Source organism: Chelonoidis abingdonii, chromosome 1 (assembly GCF_003597395.2).
Source record: "Chelonoidis abingdonii isolate Lonesome George chromosome 1, CheloAbing_2.0, whole genome shotgun sequence".
In the NCBI taxonomy this organism is placed as follows: domain Eukaryota; kingdom Metazoa; phylum Chordata; order Testudines; family Testudinidae; genus Chelonoidis; species Chelonoidis abingdonii.
In genome coordinates this window covers 57,033,053-57,049,144 of record NC_133769.1, presented here as the reverse complement: position 1 = coordinate 57,049,144, position 16,092 = coordinate 57,033,053, and the positions used below count along the sequence as shown (strand labels likewise).

At 41.7% G+C, this 16,092-nt stretch overlaps 1 protein-coding gene across 6 annotated transcripts in view; it reads right to left on the bottom strand.

The window, feature by feature from the left end:
* CNTN1 (contactin 1) overlaps positions 1–16,092 on the bottom strand; it is a 507,922-nt gene that overhangs the window by 117,010 nt on the left and 374,820 nt on the right. The gene's annotated exons all lie outside the window — the stretch shown is intronic.

Sequence of the window (16,092 nt, the reverse complement as noted above, 5' to 3'; positions counted from 1 at the left end):
ACCCTATGAAGGAATCGAGCGGGAGGAGAAGTTGACTATAAGGTCCGCAGCCAGTCGCGAGACCGAGCAATCTACCATAAATCTGCTTAAACCCCTTGCAGGAAGAGAACCCTGGTAGCTGCGCTGGCGCACCCCTAAAGCGATCAGCCAACCTGTGGAAATCCCCGGAACTGACCCTGAACAACGATCCGTAGGCCATCAGCCTGGTCAAACCAACAGATGTGTCTCAGAGACCAGGTAGACTACGGAGGTTCACCATCACATTTCACAGAGCCCGAGTGAAGGTGCACGTAAGCCATCCGGATCCGAGGACCAAGAGAGAAAAATTCGAAAAGTAGGAAGATGCTGGCCCTGTTATGAGAGTCTCATAGTCAATGTCACGTCCTGTGTTTAGTCTAAGCCAGACGGCAGTATGAGTTCCAACATTCCACAAGCTAAACGAGTGTCCCGATTTGACCCCTACCCTTTACCCAGATCGATGAGCTGACAGACTGGGAAGCCTTTTATGTCTACCCTGATCTTACAAGGGCTTGACAGATCCCCCTGGCTAAGTCCGACAAGGAGAAGCTTTGCAACCCGGAAGACTATATCAATACACGTTTCTTCCTTTAGACTGCATGGGGCCCCCGTACCTTCCAGCGGCTAAGGACAAGCTGTACGGTCCATAGGAGTACGCTGCCTATCTTGATGATGTCATATATATTCCTGACTGGAAAGCACCTCGGAAGGTAGAGGCATCCTGAGACCCTGAAAAGCAGGACTGACTGCAAATCCCTCCAATGTTCGGTCGGTGATGAGCCAAATACCTTGGTATATAGTGGGGAGGCGTGGAGCCCCCAACTCAACACAACTAGTGCATACAGAAGTACCCCGCCACTCCAGAAAAAACAGTCAGCATTTGGGACTCTGGGTACTATAGACGCGGTCAGTTCCCACTTCGCCACCAGGGTATCCCATTAACGGACCTGACCAGCTCGGGAAAAAACAGGTCGAGCATTCTGACTCGTGTATAATACGGTCATTCCCCACTCCGCACAGGCATGCCATTAACGGACTGGCCAGGGCTCGGGGCCCAGACATAGTAAAATGGTCTGCTGTGCCGAACGCTTTGAGATCTGCGAACGCTCTGCACGGACCCTGTATAGTACCCCAACTGGGGCAGGAGTTATCCTACAGACGGACGCCTCTGGAAGTAGGGCTGGGGCGGTGCTTTCCCAATGGTCGGAGATGACAACACCCCGCTCCTCCTCAGTAAAAGCTCCTGCCTAGGAACGGAGATACACCATCGTGAGAAGGAATGCTTGCAGTAAAATGGGCCGTAGAAAGCCTCCGTATTATCTACTGGGACGGAGATTACCCTGGTCACGGACCCATCCCGTTGCAGGTGCACCAAAGAAGGACAAGAATGCGCGAGTACGAATGTTCCTATCGCTTCAACCCTTCCACTCACGGTTCGCACCGTCCGGACCTACATTGGCAATGCGATGGCTGTCGAGGTGCACTGCTTTCCGACCCAAGTAGCCCAATCCGTATGTTGAGCGCGGGGTGGGGGATATGCAAACTCAGGACATAGCTACCAGGAGGGAGTAATTGGTCCGGAAAGGCTTAGCCCTGGAGGAATAAGGTTCAGCTGGGACAGGGGTTAGCAGGGAACTAATTAGGTTCAGCTGGCCCCAACTGCTGGAGACCTTTTTAAAACCTCCCTGGCAGGGAAGCAAGGGGGGGAGGAAGAGAGAAGCAGAGTAGCTGCCAGCAAGTAGGGGCAGCTGAACTCTGAGACTCTTCTTGCAAGGCAGATTGCATTCTCCCCAGAAGGAGAGGAAACTTGAGCAAGGGGCTGGCTGAGAAGGGATCAGCCAGACCCTGTGAGATTGGGAAGAGGTTTTTTTCTTTTATTTTGCCCAAGCCTGTGTCTCCGAGGCTAAGAAGGACTGAGCTAACAAAAGGAGAGGCAGGTACTTTGCCACACCAGAAAATAAAAAAAATGCATACACTTGATATCTCTCTTTCTCTACGAAGCTCTCCTGAACCAAGCTTTTTGTAGTTGGTGATAAAGCTTTCCATACCTCAATAGGAGCCTAGGTTCTCAGTGGTAAAAGGAAAGCTTACAAAGCAAATAAAGAACATGGACATCAGCAGATTCTGTCCACAAATTAGATATGAATGCTTTGTATGTTTTCACTCGAAACCTCAGCTTGGCTGGGTTACACACTGCCTCCGTCAATACAGAGAGAGCTGAATCACAGACTGGAAATTGTGATAGCACTACTCAGGGATGTTCCAAAGTGTATATGCGGTTCACCATCCAAATATTTGCCAACTTTAAAGCAAAAGACTTTCATCATATGAGCCCTGTATTTATGCTTTTAGACTATAAAAGCATGCCAAAGGCAAAAAATATCTCTGTGTGATGTACACTCTTTCTGAGACGTGATGCTCTCCAAAGACCTTTCCCACTTTGTTAACCTTTTGGCTCCTGTCAGAGTGTGCCCAAAGGTGAATGCAAATCCTTCACAGTACCTCTGGTCATCTGACCGAAGAAAGGATTCATCCCTGAAGGAACATCAGATCACAAGAGAAGACTTCATCCCATGATGCAGCTGACTTGATCTTTGGCACTAACAAAGCTAATTTGGAGGAACTATAAAAATCCAGTGAGTATAGTAAATCAGAAGCAGTGGGCAAAGTTTTCAAATTTGGGTCCCCAAAATTAGGCATGCGAGTTTCAGAGGTTCTGAAGAGGCACCTTGAATATACAACAGATAACAGGTAATTCAGAAAAAGAGGAGTCAGTTTAGCCAGGCCTTGCTGTCTCCTCTCTTTGCAAAAGTCTAAAAGATCTTCTTAACATCTGTAAATCTTTTCATTGTGGACAAAAATATTAAATGAAAATGAGTTTCCCTGAATTCCCTTGTCCCAGCGAAGGGTGATGAGAAATGGCAAAAGATATCCATTTGCACTATAATAAATACTAACAGCACATATACTGCAACAGTTGTGGCTACTTGTCCTGATAGTGTAAGCTGTGATTACAGTCACTTTTCTGATTCCTTGTTCTCAAAAGACACAGCGACAAAATCTACTCAGATTTACACCAGTGCAATCTCATTGTCTGGGTCTCATTAGCAGAAGAATTTGGCTCATTCTGGTTTGTAAGAGATATCTGGCATGTGAGTTAGGGGTAACTAAAAATCAGCAGTCTAATGATAGGGCTCACACGGAAGGACCTCATCCTTCAAAGGCCCTATATTTATATGAGAAGGAAGTATGGTGCTAATTCTACCCTTGATATGTGGACTAGGAAATATTTCCAACAAATATATTATTCTTCCCCCTTCATACATTCCACTGCTTCTGGTGCCAGAAGACATCTGGGAAGCTATGCTTGTACTGGTATCACTGTGATAAGGTGTCCTGTTACTTCATTTTCAAGAAAGAAAATAGGTCAGAAGCTGAATATGCTTTTACGAAAGGCTCATGTTCCTAGTAGCCTGTGGGTGGAGGATATAAACTAAACTGCTGACTAGATTTCTGAGTGGAGTTAAGGACACACGCCTTTCTGAGCTCAGGCTTGCCAAAACAGGCATGACACATGGATTCTTGTAGTCCTCAAAATTTCACAAACACATTGATTACAAAGATACAGTGAACTGTTTTTTCAGGAAATTGTTTTCTCCCCAGAGCAGCAGTTGGCATGTTTCTAGCTTACACTGAATCGACAAAGTTTTATTGTTTTGGAAACAGCATTGCAGATTAATATGTTTCTTTGGTGTCTCCTGTCTTAGCTAACTGCTTGTTTATCTCACCCTCAGCACCGTATCTACAGCTTTCCTTCTCCTGCTTGCTCTTAACCACTGACTCAATTCCTCTAAACCCATGCCTGCTCCCCTATTGTCATGTTCTTTAAAAATTCCAGGTTTTCCCCAAAATTTGACCCAGCCTGGGCAGAAACAAATGACTCCAAACTCACTTGTATGTGTGTGGGGGAGGGGAGAGGGCTGATGACAAAAGTTTATTGGAAATCATCTTTAGAGAGTCTCAGAACTCCTTTAGAGACAGAGATGTAGATCACTTGATCTGCCTGACCATGCCACTGTCTGCTCCCTTAAACTATTTAACAGCTTTCTTCTGCCAACAGCTCAACATTGCTCTGAACATGCTTGCTGTGCCTCTGATTCTCATTCTCATCCCAATCCACGCATCCCCACTTCATAAACTAGCTTCTCTGTAAAATTTTCCATTCCCTTCATTTTAAAACTCTCCTCCATAAACTTCCAATGTTTTTGCTCAGTGGAAACCTTGGACATACTTCAGCAGAGCAGTCTAATTCACCCTGCTGTCCTCTGCAAAGTGGTAAATAGAGAAAGTAATTAAAAACTTTAAAATTCAAAATACATTCCCCCATCTTTTTTGGTGCAACGCAGTTTGTTATCTGAATAAGCAGACAATTATAAAATAACACTGGGTCTCTACTTAATGCAATGTTATATGAGAAATGGATAGCTGCACAAAACAACATTGTCTACCATGTCCTCCCAAGGAGCCACTGCTGTCTGCAAATCATAATCTAAATTACAAAAATGAGCAGATACCATGCAATTCTCATCTAATAACAATTTTACAGTCCAAGTTACACTGCGTGGTTTACAAAGAAATCTGTAACAACAAATTTCACTTTTTCTCATATGCTGGCTCCATCTGTCCATGACCTACTTCTTACTCTTTGTGTTTAGTATTTAGCAACTAATGACTGATAGAGCACTGGACTGGGACTCAAGAAACTTGGGTTCTATTCCTTGCTCTTCCTGTTATGACCCTAAGCAAGTCACTTCACCACTCTGTGCCTCCATATCTCAATCTGTATAATGGGCATAATACCTCCTCTGTAAAGTGCTTTGAGACTTATGGATGAAAAGCATTATATAAGAGTTAGGTATTATTATCATTATTCTACGAAACAGGTACATCACAACCAACAACAATGCAGGCTTCCTCATACTACTCTGCCAATGTGATTTCCTCCTAAAGGGACCAGTTCCAGTTCATTTAGTTCTTGACCTGTCAACTGAGCTTTCCAGGAGAGAACTGCCAATGGCTACAGTAGTTTTTTGTGATGTGGATATTTACTAGAAACTTGTGAACTGAAACAACCAACTAATTTCACATAGGCCAGTAGGCATTTTTTTTCTTGTTGCATATTACCTCTTTCTCCTAGTACAATTTAATCCTTACATCACATATATGTAGCACGCCTAACGACTCAGGTGGGATTGTCACATATAGCTCTTAGCAGCATACATTCTACCTTTGTCCACCTTGAAGAAGACTTGGCAGGAGAAATAAGATGAGACACAGAGGACAGATACAGAAGAAGGGGATAGCATTACATAGCCACTAGGTATTCTGTATATGCTCTAGAAGACTGAGAACCTTTATGTGCTTTCGGATTGTGGAGACAACTTGGGTGAATTAATTAATATTTGTATGAAAAAATGTTTTTGAGAAAACAGCAAAGTACAGACGCTCCGACTTATGCAATCGTTCCGTTCTGGAAAGCCTTGTGTAACTCGAATTTTGTGTAAGTCAGAAACGTATACCCATACGTTACGCAAATATTTCCGCAACTTGAAAATCCTATTTCTGGCTTATGGAACTTTTTCCGTAAGCGCGAATTTGCGTAAGTCAGGTCTTGTGTACTCAGGGAGTGGTCGTAAAGAAATGGATGTGAAAGATACAAAATACCACGTCTGAAAAACGTGGGCTGCGAATTCCCTAGCAAGCAGGGGAATTCCTTGCAAAAGTTAAATGCCAATTCTAAAATAGAAGATCGTAGCTGGGCATTTGACATGAATGGGGTGGAGGATCGAGTTGAAGAAATAAATTAAAACATAAATTGCTATACAACTCTTTTGCAAAGCTAAGGTGCACGAGCTGAGAGTACTGAGGACGAGAATATAAATTGCAATTACGGCAAGGTAATTAGCGGCAGATGTTAAGGAAAGGATGACACAAGATTGCGAGCTTTCAGGATACAACGAGACAAAGTAGGATCATATCACCTTATGCCCTTTAAGGTGGCCCCACCGAGGGAGAGATTAAGGCCACTAATTGGGAGCAGCAAGACTCACAAGGACCAGACCGCTGCTGAGAGGACAGAGGGCTTAAAAACACTCACACACCAATACTGCACACCGCGAATAACTTACCAAACATAACGGAAGAATCCTGCACACATACTTTCAACTCGGCGTCAATAATACTCAATAAGACATTATAAACACTAAATAGGTTTTAATACAACCACTATTACACAACCACCCATTTATCCAATAGTGGCTGCCATCTGAAACCTTCCTTGCTGAATGAGAAATACGAATGCCTGTTAGAAGCTCCAATTCTTAGGCAGTGAAGTAGTTAAAAAAACAAGAAAAAAAAGAATAACGAGGTCCAAAGCGGCTATAGCATACTATCCTCAGAAAACCATTACAATGACAACTGCATGATGTCCTGCAGAGACACTCGTACAAGGATACATGCTTCTCAAAAACTTTGAAACCAAGCAGCAAACAAACCTATACACTTGATGAACTCAATTTAGAGCGCTCTATTATTGATAATGACTCTCACTGACAAGGTGAACTCTTGCGACACAGAAGGCTTCACAGGAACGATCACAAAAGCATTACTACAGCTGCAAGTTGTCAAAGCTCAAATGTAGTGACTGCCCTTCAAAGTGTGCACAGTGGCCAATAACGATTCCCTGCCGAACTCATGGCAGTTCTCCCAAATTAAAGTGGCCAGTGGATGCAAAATGACCAGCAGCCCAAGCTGTGGTGTGGCACGTGGAATTTTAGATTTTTGAAAGACAAAAATAATTTTCTGGCGCTAAAACACCCATGAATAACCCACCTTTGATACAGTAACACTACAAACCAAGTGGGGAGAACCTCCAAAGTTAGCGTCAGCAAGTACCGCGGATTGAGACCTTAGCTAAGTAGTGGAGACCCATCAACACCTTGGAGCCTCTGTTCTAATTCCCATTACAACCTTTATCCAACAGAAATTCCCATTCGATTGTCTTCGTTTAAAGAGGCCCCAAGTCCGCTAGCCTCTTCTGCTGTGTTCAGTGGGCAGGTGGCAAACCCATCTCACCTCTTTCATAAATAACATCAATGCTTATTTTTTATATACACTTTTCACCAGTAGATCTTAAAGTGCTTCACAATCTTGAACGTATTTATCCTCACAACACCTTTGTGAGGTAGAGATGCATTACTATCCCCACTTTACAGATGTGGAACTGAGGCACAGAGAGGGTAAGTGACTTGCCCAAGGTCACAGAGGAAGTACATGGCAGAGCAGGGAATTGAACCCAGGTATGGTATCCCATGTCGTATTCCAGTCACTGGACCATCCGTCCTGCCCAAGTGGTCCATAACTCCAGGGGACATACATATCTGATCTCTCTCTTACTAGGTACTCTATATCCTTTCCCTAATGCATTTGCTCTCCTCTTGTCCCCAAGGTCCCAGGGGAAGGCAGACGCACACCACCACTCCCGCTCACACTCACCTACTCTGCTAAGCAGGTAGGAGGTGTTTGCTGAGTGCTCCCCTCCCCTCTTCTACCTGCTTCACCTCTGCTCTGTATTCAGAGCCAGAGGAATCACAAAAGGAGTAAGTGAGGAAGGGAGAGGGGGGCAGTCGCTAGCTAGGCTTCCACTAATAAAAGCATCCCCTAGTGGCAGGAGTCCAGAGTTGACTTAAAAAAATAAGACAGCAAATGCCCCAGCCCCTGGGGCTCTGCATACTTGTGATAGACTGCGGACATTCTCAGCCAGATGGGACTGTTGACAGACAAGGTATAAAAGACACAATGAAGACCACAAAGGTATGTGGGATTTGTTTCTATAGCCTCAGTTTCCAGATTCAGCATTTCTTACTTTAAAAGTACGAAATCACCAAGATGTTGAGGGACAGAGTAAATTTTGGTCTAAAAGGAGCCATGGATCTCATAATGAAATACACCTTACAGATACTGGCTGGGATTTACAAAGAGTGAATGGGAACTGAGCCCCTTAGTCTCCTTTGGAAATCCCAGTTTTAATGTTAGATATGTGCAGGGCAGGAAAAAGGCCATATGCCCCCAACAATCCAATTTTCTAAGTTTATCTCAGCCTCCACTTCCCATGTCATTATGTCTTTCAGTCTCCTCTCTCTTAAAAATGGCTCAAAACTCTTTAGAGCATTTAAATCCAAACATATATTCCATATTTTAACTCTTCTGAATAAAGCTGATCTGCCAGATTATCTCAACAAGTTCATGAATTTATCTGTAGCAATCTAGTTTAGGTTTTATTAAAGAAAAACAGAGGTGAGAAACATATCAGATCCACTGTCATCTAAGGCCTTGTATGCACATTTCCAATTTTGTCCACAGAAGTCAGGTTTCATCAACAAAACAGTGTAGACACTGCCATGCTCTTCCTTCCAACAAAACTCTCCAACTTTGCTGACAAAATAAAACCACCTCCACGAGAAGCAGAGAGCTTTTTGTGCAAAGTTATATTGACAAAGTGTCAGCGTAGACCCCATGCTTGGTTATGTTGCTGTAAATGGCCTCCAGGACATGTCCCACAATGCCCAGCTTGACCACTCTGGTCAGCAGTTCGAACTCTGCTGTCCTGCACCCAGGTACTCAGGCCTCTGCCCTGCCCCTTTAAAGGCCCAGGAATTTTTGAAATTTCACTTCCTGTTTGCTTGGCATGGAGAGCTCACATCGCATCTACCCAGCTGACCATGGCAGCTCCACACAGCAAATGCGCTTCTGCTTGGAACATACATGAGCTGTTGGATCTGCTGGGTCTGTGGGGAGAGGAGGCTGTGCAGTCCCAGCTCTGCTCTAGCCACAGGAACATCAATACCTAAGTCGGATTTCTTGTGCCTTGATGAATAAGGGCTATGAATGGGGCATGCAGCAGTGCCATGCGAAGACAAAGGAGCTGAAGCAGGTGTACTAGAAGGCAAGGGAGGCGAACAGTTGCTCTGGTGCTGCGCCAATGACCTCCTGCTTCTATAAGAAGCTGGTCAGCATCATTGGTGGTTACCCCACATCCACCTCCAAGAGTCCTGTGGATACACAGTGGACTCAAACCCGAGGATAAAGTCATGGATGAGGAGGTTGAGTTGGAGGATGATGTGAAGCACATGGCACGGTCGTCCAGTGGCGCAGCAACTCAGGACCTCTTTTCCATTCTGAAGGGGTCTAGTCAGTCCCAGCAGTCCATCTATGGTGCGCATGATGTAGGAGAAGAGAGTGGTCTTTTTGAGTTGGTGCTGCTTGGTTATATGAGGTAGAGTTATCCTTTGCTCTGTATATTCTAGAAGTGGGTGAAGGGATAGAAATGTACAAGACTAGCTGTGTTCACATGTGCTCCACATTCCCCAGTGCAGCTAAGTAGTGTGGCGGAACAGTGTGTTAATGCAACAAAGATTTGACAGGAATCCTCCAGAGAAATCTCTAGGAAACTTTCCTGGAGGTACTCGCCAATCCTCTGCCGAAGGTTTCTTGGCAGAGCTGCTTTGTTCCTTCCCCCATTGTAGGAAACTTTCCCGCGTCAATCACCTGTGCAGGGACCAAAGCAGCACACAGGCAAGCAGCATAGGGCCTAGGTGTGAAACCGTACACGTGCAGGATATGCCCCCTTACATACCCTCAGGAGTGAGATATTAGCTATGATAACCCTTTCTGTGGAAAATGGTAGCAGAATTTACAACATTGTCCCTAATTGCCTGCACTGATCCCCCTAAAAAAAACCACTTAGATCTTTGCCCCATCTTGAATGCCCAATCCCCACACAGGCCGAACTCACCATGTTGAAGGTGTTTGCCAGAATGTGTGCTTTCCACGGGACACTGAAAAAATGATTCATATGTTAAAAGAGGTGAATTTTACTGTAATGATTTGATGCTGTGTGTGAACTAACAATTATGCTTCTGTTTATTGTTTCTTGTTCTTTTGCAGATGTGGCCTTCAGGGGAACCCTCTGCACACTTGAGCAGCGCCTCCACCAGATAAGGAAGCAACCAAGGTGGAGCAAAGAGGACATGTTCCGAAAGGTGCTCTAATTCTCAGAGGTCAGAAAAAGAGAACGCAGTCTAAATGTGGACTTTCTTTGAGGACTTAACCAATTCTTACTGCACCAAATAAGATTATGAGGTCCATTTTCTCCTCTATGTATGCATATTAATATGAATACGTATTCCATACGCATATCACAGGGCAAATATATCCCTTCATTTTCAGTGTGGGTAGCTATTTAAGAATACTTTTGGTAATAAAAACATTTTAGTATTTCTCTAGATAGTGGATATTAATTTTTTTAAGTCTAACAAAATTAAACTCTTCAGTCTTTAAATATACATGATAAAAAACAATTCAGTAAATAAATGTTGAATCATCAGAGGCATTGAGAGAGCTTGAAGTGCTAAAATCTCCATAGTTATTTCTCTAGGTATTTGAAAGAATATGATAATGTTGAACTACTCAATCAATAACTAGGCAAACAAACACAAAGTTGAACAATGTTCAGTTTAGGAGAACCCTGAAAATGAACAGTTAATGTAGAAACTATTTGAAAAGAACATGCACTAAAATTTAAATATATATTGTTTCATTTTAGAAAGCAATGTGATAATTCGTCATGTGAGATAAAAACAACACTGATAAGTTTTCTTCTGAAAAACGAGCTGTAGCGCTAATGAAATGCAAATTAGTTCTGTCTTCAGCAACTGAGGGCACTACTAAAGCTTCCAGCTCAAGACAAAAGATTTATTCAGCTATTAATATAAATTTTATAATTTCATTATGTGTTTATGACAACAATAGTAGCATTATTTCAGCAACTGAAGGATGCTATTAGGTTTCAGCATTTTGATCTGCATTCTCACCATAACTTAATTGCCCTATTATTTGAAAGATCTATGAAGCTCCTTAAGCTACAGGAAATTGCAGCATATATAACAATTGTAATGTTAATAATGGAATATTTATCTTTTTATGTTTATGAAAAGTTGCATGGCAAAATGTGATTCTACCAGTTCCACCAAGTAGCTTTGGTTAGAAGCTGTTTAAAGCTACAGTTACTACTGAACTGGAAATCTTATACAAGGGTGCCACCTGGTGGCTGAAAAGACGACCTGCAATATGGATCCAGCAAACTTAGGTAAAGAGCGAAAACTTTCAGGGACCTGCACGCATAAAAGCAGCATAAAAAGCATGAATGTAACAATAAATGAAATAAACAAACAGATGAAATACCAGGAATATATATTTCTGTTATAAGTAATTAATTACATTTGGATATAAAATGAAGAAATAAACGGGTGATGAGCATTTCCTATACAATATTCTAGGCAGAAACCTGTATGAAACTCCAAGAATTTTTAGAAACACCACAACATTATTCCTGATTATTAAATATAACCACAAATCCCAACCCCAAACAACTACTTAAATACAAACCTCAGATCCGATCATTAAGGGATAGACTCATAGACTTTATGGCCAGAAGGGACCATTATGATCATCTAGTCGATCTCCTGCACATTGCACCTCGCTCACCTACTCCTTTAATAGACTCATAACCTCTTGCTGTGTTACTGAAGTCCTCAAATCATGATTTAAAGACTTCAAGTTATGGAGAATCCACCAATTACACTAGTTTAAAATTGCAAGTGACCCTCACCTCATGCTGCAAAGGAAGGCAAAAAAAACCCCAAGGTCTCTGCCAATCTGACCTGGGGAAAATTCCTTCCAAATATGACGATAAGTTAAATCCTGAGCATGTGGGCAAGACCCAGCAGCCAAGACTCAGCCCGGGAAAGAATTCTCTGTAGTAACTCAGAGGCCGCCCCATCTAGTGTCCCATCTCTGGTTATTGGAGATATTTGCTGCTAGCAGTTGCAGATCAGCTACATGCCATTATAGGCAGTCTCATCACACCATCCCCTCCATAAACTTATCAAGTTCAGTCTTGAAGCCAGTTAGGTTTTTTGCCCCCACTGCTCCCTTTGGAAGACTGTCCCAGAACTTCACTCCTCTGATGATTAGAAACATTCATCTAATTTCAATCCTAAACTTGTTGAAGGACAGTTTATACCCATTTGTTTTCTGTTAACATTGACACTTACCTTCAAATAACTCCTTGCCCTCCCTGATATTTTTCCTTCTGATGTATTTATCGAAAGTAATCATATCGTCCCTCAGCCTTCTTTTGGTGAGACTAAACAAACCAAGCTCTTTGAATCTTCTCTCATAAGGTAGGTTTTCCACTCCTCTGAAAAAGCTAGTAGCCCTTCTCTGAACCTGTTCCAATTTGAATTAATCTTTCTTAGAGAAGGGAGACCAGAATTGCACACTGTATTCCAGACAAGGTGTCACTAATGCTTTGTATAATGGTCCTAACACTTCCCTGTCTCTACTGGAAATATCTCATCTGATGCATTTTAGGATCGCATTAGCCTTTTTCATAGTCACATCACATTGGTGGCTCATAGTTATCCTGTGATCAACCAATACACACAGGTCTTCCTCGTCCTAGCTTCCAACTCATAAATCCCCAGTTTATAGAAAAAAATATTGTTGTTAGTCCATAAATGCATGACCTTGCATTTTGCACTATTACATTTAATCCCGTTTCTATTACTCTGGTTTTCAAGGTCATCCAGATCTTCTTGTATGATACTCCGGTCCTCCTCTGTATTGGCAATACCTTCCAACTTTGTGTCATCTGCAAACATTATTAGCACATTCCCACTTTTTGTGCAAAGGTCGTTAATAAAGATGTTAAATAAGACTGGTACCATAACTGATCCTGGAAGAACTCCACTAGTAATCTCCCTCCAGCCTGACCGTTCACCTTTCAGTATGACTTTTGAGGTCTCCTCTGTAACCATTTTCTTACCTACCTTACAATTCTCATATTAATCCACATGTTCTCCAATTTAACGAATAATTTCCCATGTGGAACTGTATCAAATGCCTTACTGAAAGTCAGGTAGATCAGAGCTACTGCATCTCCTTTGTCTAAAAAATCAGTTATCATCTCAAAAAAGGAGATCAGTTTGGTATGGCAAAATCTATCTTTTGTAAAACCACGTTGCATTTTATCCTAGTTACTGTTTATCTCTCTGTTCTTAACTACTTCCTCCTTCAAAATTTGTTCCAAGTCCTTGCTTACAGTTGAAGTCAAATCAACTGCAGAGGATTGAGTAAATGGTGGAAGGAGGTCAAAGAGTATCTGCAACAAAACTAGTTAAGTTAGTTAAGAGTAGGAAAACTCATAAGTAGATGTTTCTGCTCCAGCAGATGGAGTCGAAGGGTGGGATCCTCCACTGCTTTGTTCAGTCATTTACATCTTGTGTAGAGGGAGCGCAAAAAATGCCACCAAAATCAGAATGGTGGTGTTCTACCCTCACTGCACAGCTATATACAGCTGCAAAGACGCAGGTCCAGAGATCATCTCTTGAATGGAACGGGGGCGGGGGGAAAGGGGTGTGGATGGCTTTTGAGGAGTTGGCACTCTCAGGACTTAGTGGGTTGCTTGCACTGATACCCTTAGTGGGTTGCTTAGTGGGTCGCTTATCTTAGTGGGTAGTGGGTCATGGTATGTTCTTCCTGAAGTACTTTGCTAGAATTCTTCAGAAACATCTTCAGTATCAGGACAGGACATTAAAATTAATTTCCTTAAAAACTATTTGAGTTTCCCTATAGCGGCACTATTACAAGAAAAATCTTACATCCACATAAATAGCCACTGGTATGTGTAAAGTTATGGCTCCTGTTCAATATGTTTTTTGGATAAAAATCCTAGGATCTGCACATGGCCAACAGATTGACAAAGTTCAGACACTCCATAAAGCCATGATATATATATTTTTTCTTTGATGTTACTCAGGCTAAGGTGGGGGAAACCTCATGTCAAAGAATTTTCTTCCTTACTACACACCAAAGTGCTTGATTTATCCACACTTTCAATCCCAGTCTGTGGTTTAGTGGTACATATCTGAGCCCAAGCCTAAATAACTTCTCTAAATGACTGTCAGGAGACCAAGCTCAAGGACCAAGACAAAAAAATTAAGTGTGTTTTTACTTTGCTCTCTTACAAGACAGAGATGATTTTTTTTCTGTCTAGTAGAGGGCTTTCTTCTTTATATTTTCCCACCTCTTGTATTTTTTAAAGGCAGGGTTTGACAAACACTAAGATTTCATTCCTGCTGTTATCTAAGAGAAGAGCTGTCAGCAAGCTGTAATTTCAGGCTTCTGCAAAATACTCTATATGCACTGAACAGTGCAGAAGTGCAAATTTAAACACACATTAATAAAGCAATCCTCAGATGTAAACATGGAAAATATCATTTTCTTCAGATGGAAATGAGGTAGATCTACACATCTTATAATTCCTGAAATAACTGTAAAGTACATTTCTAGAGATGTTTAGTATGCTACTACTGGAGTTTTGATAGGCACAGATTTCTGTAAGGTACTTTGCAGGAACCTTAAGACTTTGAGCTTCAGTGCCCTTAAACTGGCATTAGAACACTACTCTGCCAGTCAGACAAGGAAAGTCCACACAAACCCTCGTTGAAAGATACTAATAGGGGTTCTAGAGGCCTTCACAATCAGAAAATTTTGATTCAAGACCATCAAAATGTTTCATTTTGATAACGTTGAAGTATTTCGTTTTGACTCTTGATTTCATTACTAAATATGTGTTACAAATATACACAGTATTAAATATATAGAAATGTAACAAAATTAATATTTTAATAATACATAAGTCTGTATTAAATTAATTGAAACATCTGACATTTTCCTATTGAAAAATTGGTCAAAATTGACACATTCCCATGAAACACTTCAATTTCGATTAAACTGTATCTTTTGACAGAAAACTGTCCTGTTAAAAACATTTCAACTAGCTCTAAAGAGGAGTTGGGACTGGCTAATTCAGTCTTGTGGGACTGCTGACATTATGCATGTGGGACTGCTGATATCATATGCATGCTCCTAGGCAGATTGTTTCATTTTTTATGTTTAGGATTACATGTTAACTATTGTGACTATGCAAATCTTACTTTTGCTTTTGCTTTAGATTTGTAAAATATTTTTCATTTACTTTTATTTGCAGCTATTAGGAATGATATTTAAAAAATAGAGAGAGGAAGAAGGAACCCAGCTAGCTATTACCAAATCAGATAGCTTTGCAGGTCTAGGAATCAGAAAGACTCCATGGAATGGACCGTTAAAATGTAGGTAATATTGTAGGTGGAGCTTAGCATGTGACTGACCACTGTTGAGGCCTAACGGGTTCACAGCCAGCCTACCTTAAAGGCCCTTCTCCCCATATAATACCACAACAATTGTGCTCAGCAGATATACCTGAGTTAACATTCCCCTGATTTAAAAGGGACTGGAGCGGTGGCACATCTTTTTCTGTGATGGGCGCTTAATTCTGGAGCTTGCTGCCCCCATATGTACAACCTTCACCAGGGCTGGTTAATCCACAGGCATGATGAAAAATCCACTGTTTTCCTTGGGATTTCAGTAAGAGGGTGGGTTGAAGATTAAGAATGGCTGGATGTGGGGATAATTATTTTATTGATATCTATTCTGGGCTAATATTTTTTTCAGATTGTATAGTTTGAGTTGGATAATTTGTATTTTGTATTGATTGTTGTGTGTTTTTATACAATTTAAAGTTGGTCCAAGCACAGTGCTATGAGATGAAGTCTTTTCACAAATGGAAATAAATATATGCAGGGTAGGACCCTAATGTGTTGCAGATAGTTTGCTAAAACATGACATCAGGGGACACACTGACTTGTTGCAACCAATCTGAGAGTGAAGATTCTATTTAATTCCACAATATTCACTATCTATGTTCACTATCTATCATTTATTATTCCTTGTTCTTTAATTTTAAATGTTTCAGTCAGCCATTTAGAAATGACACCATGAACCAGACTGCAAATCCCTTATTCACACTAGTAAAAAATTATTCACAGCCGAACTATGGCAGTCAAGAGGAAA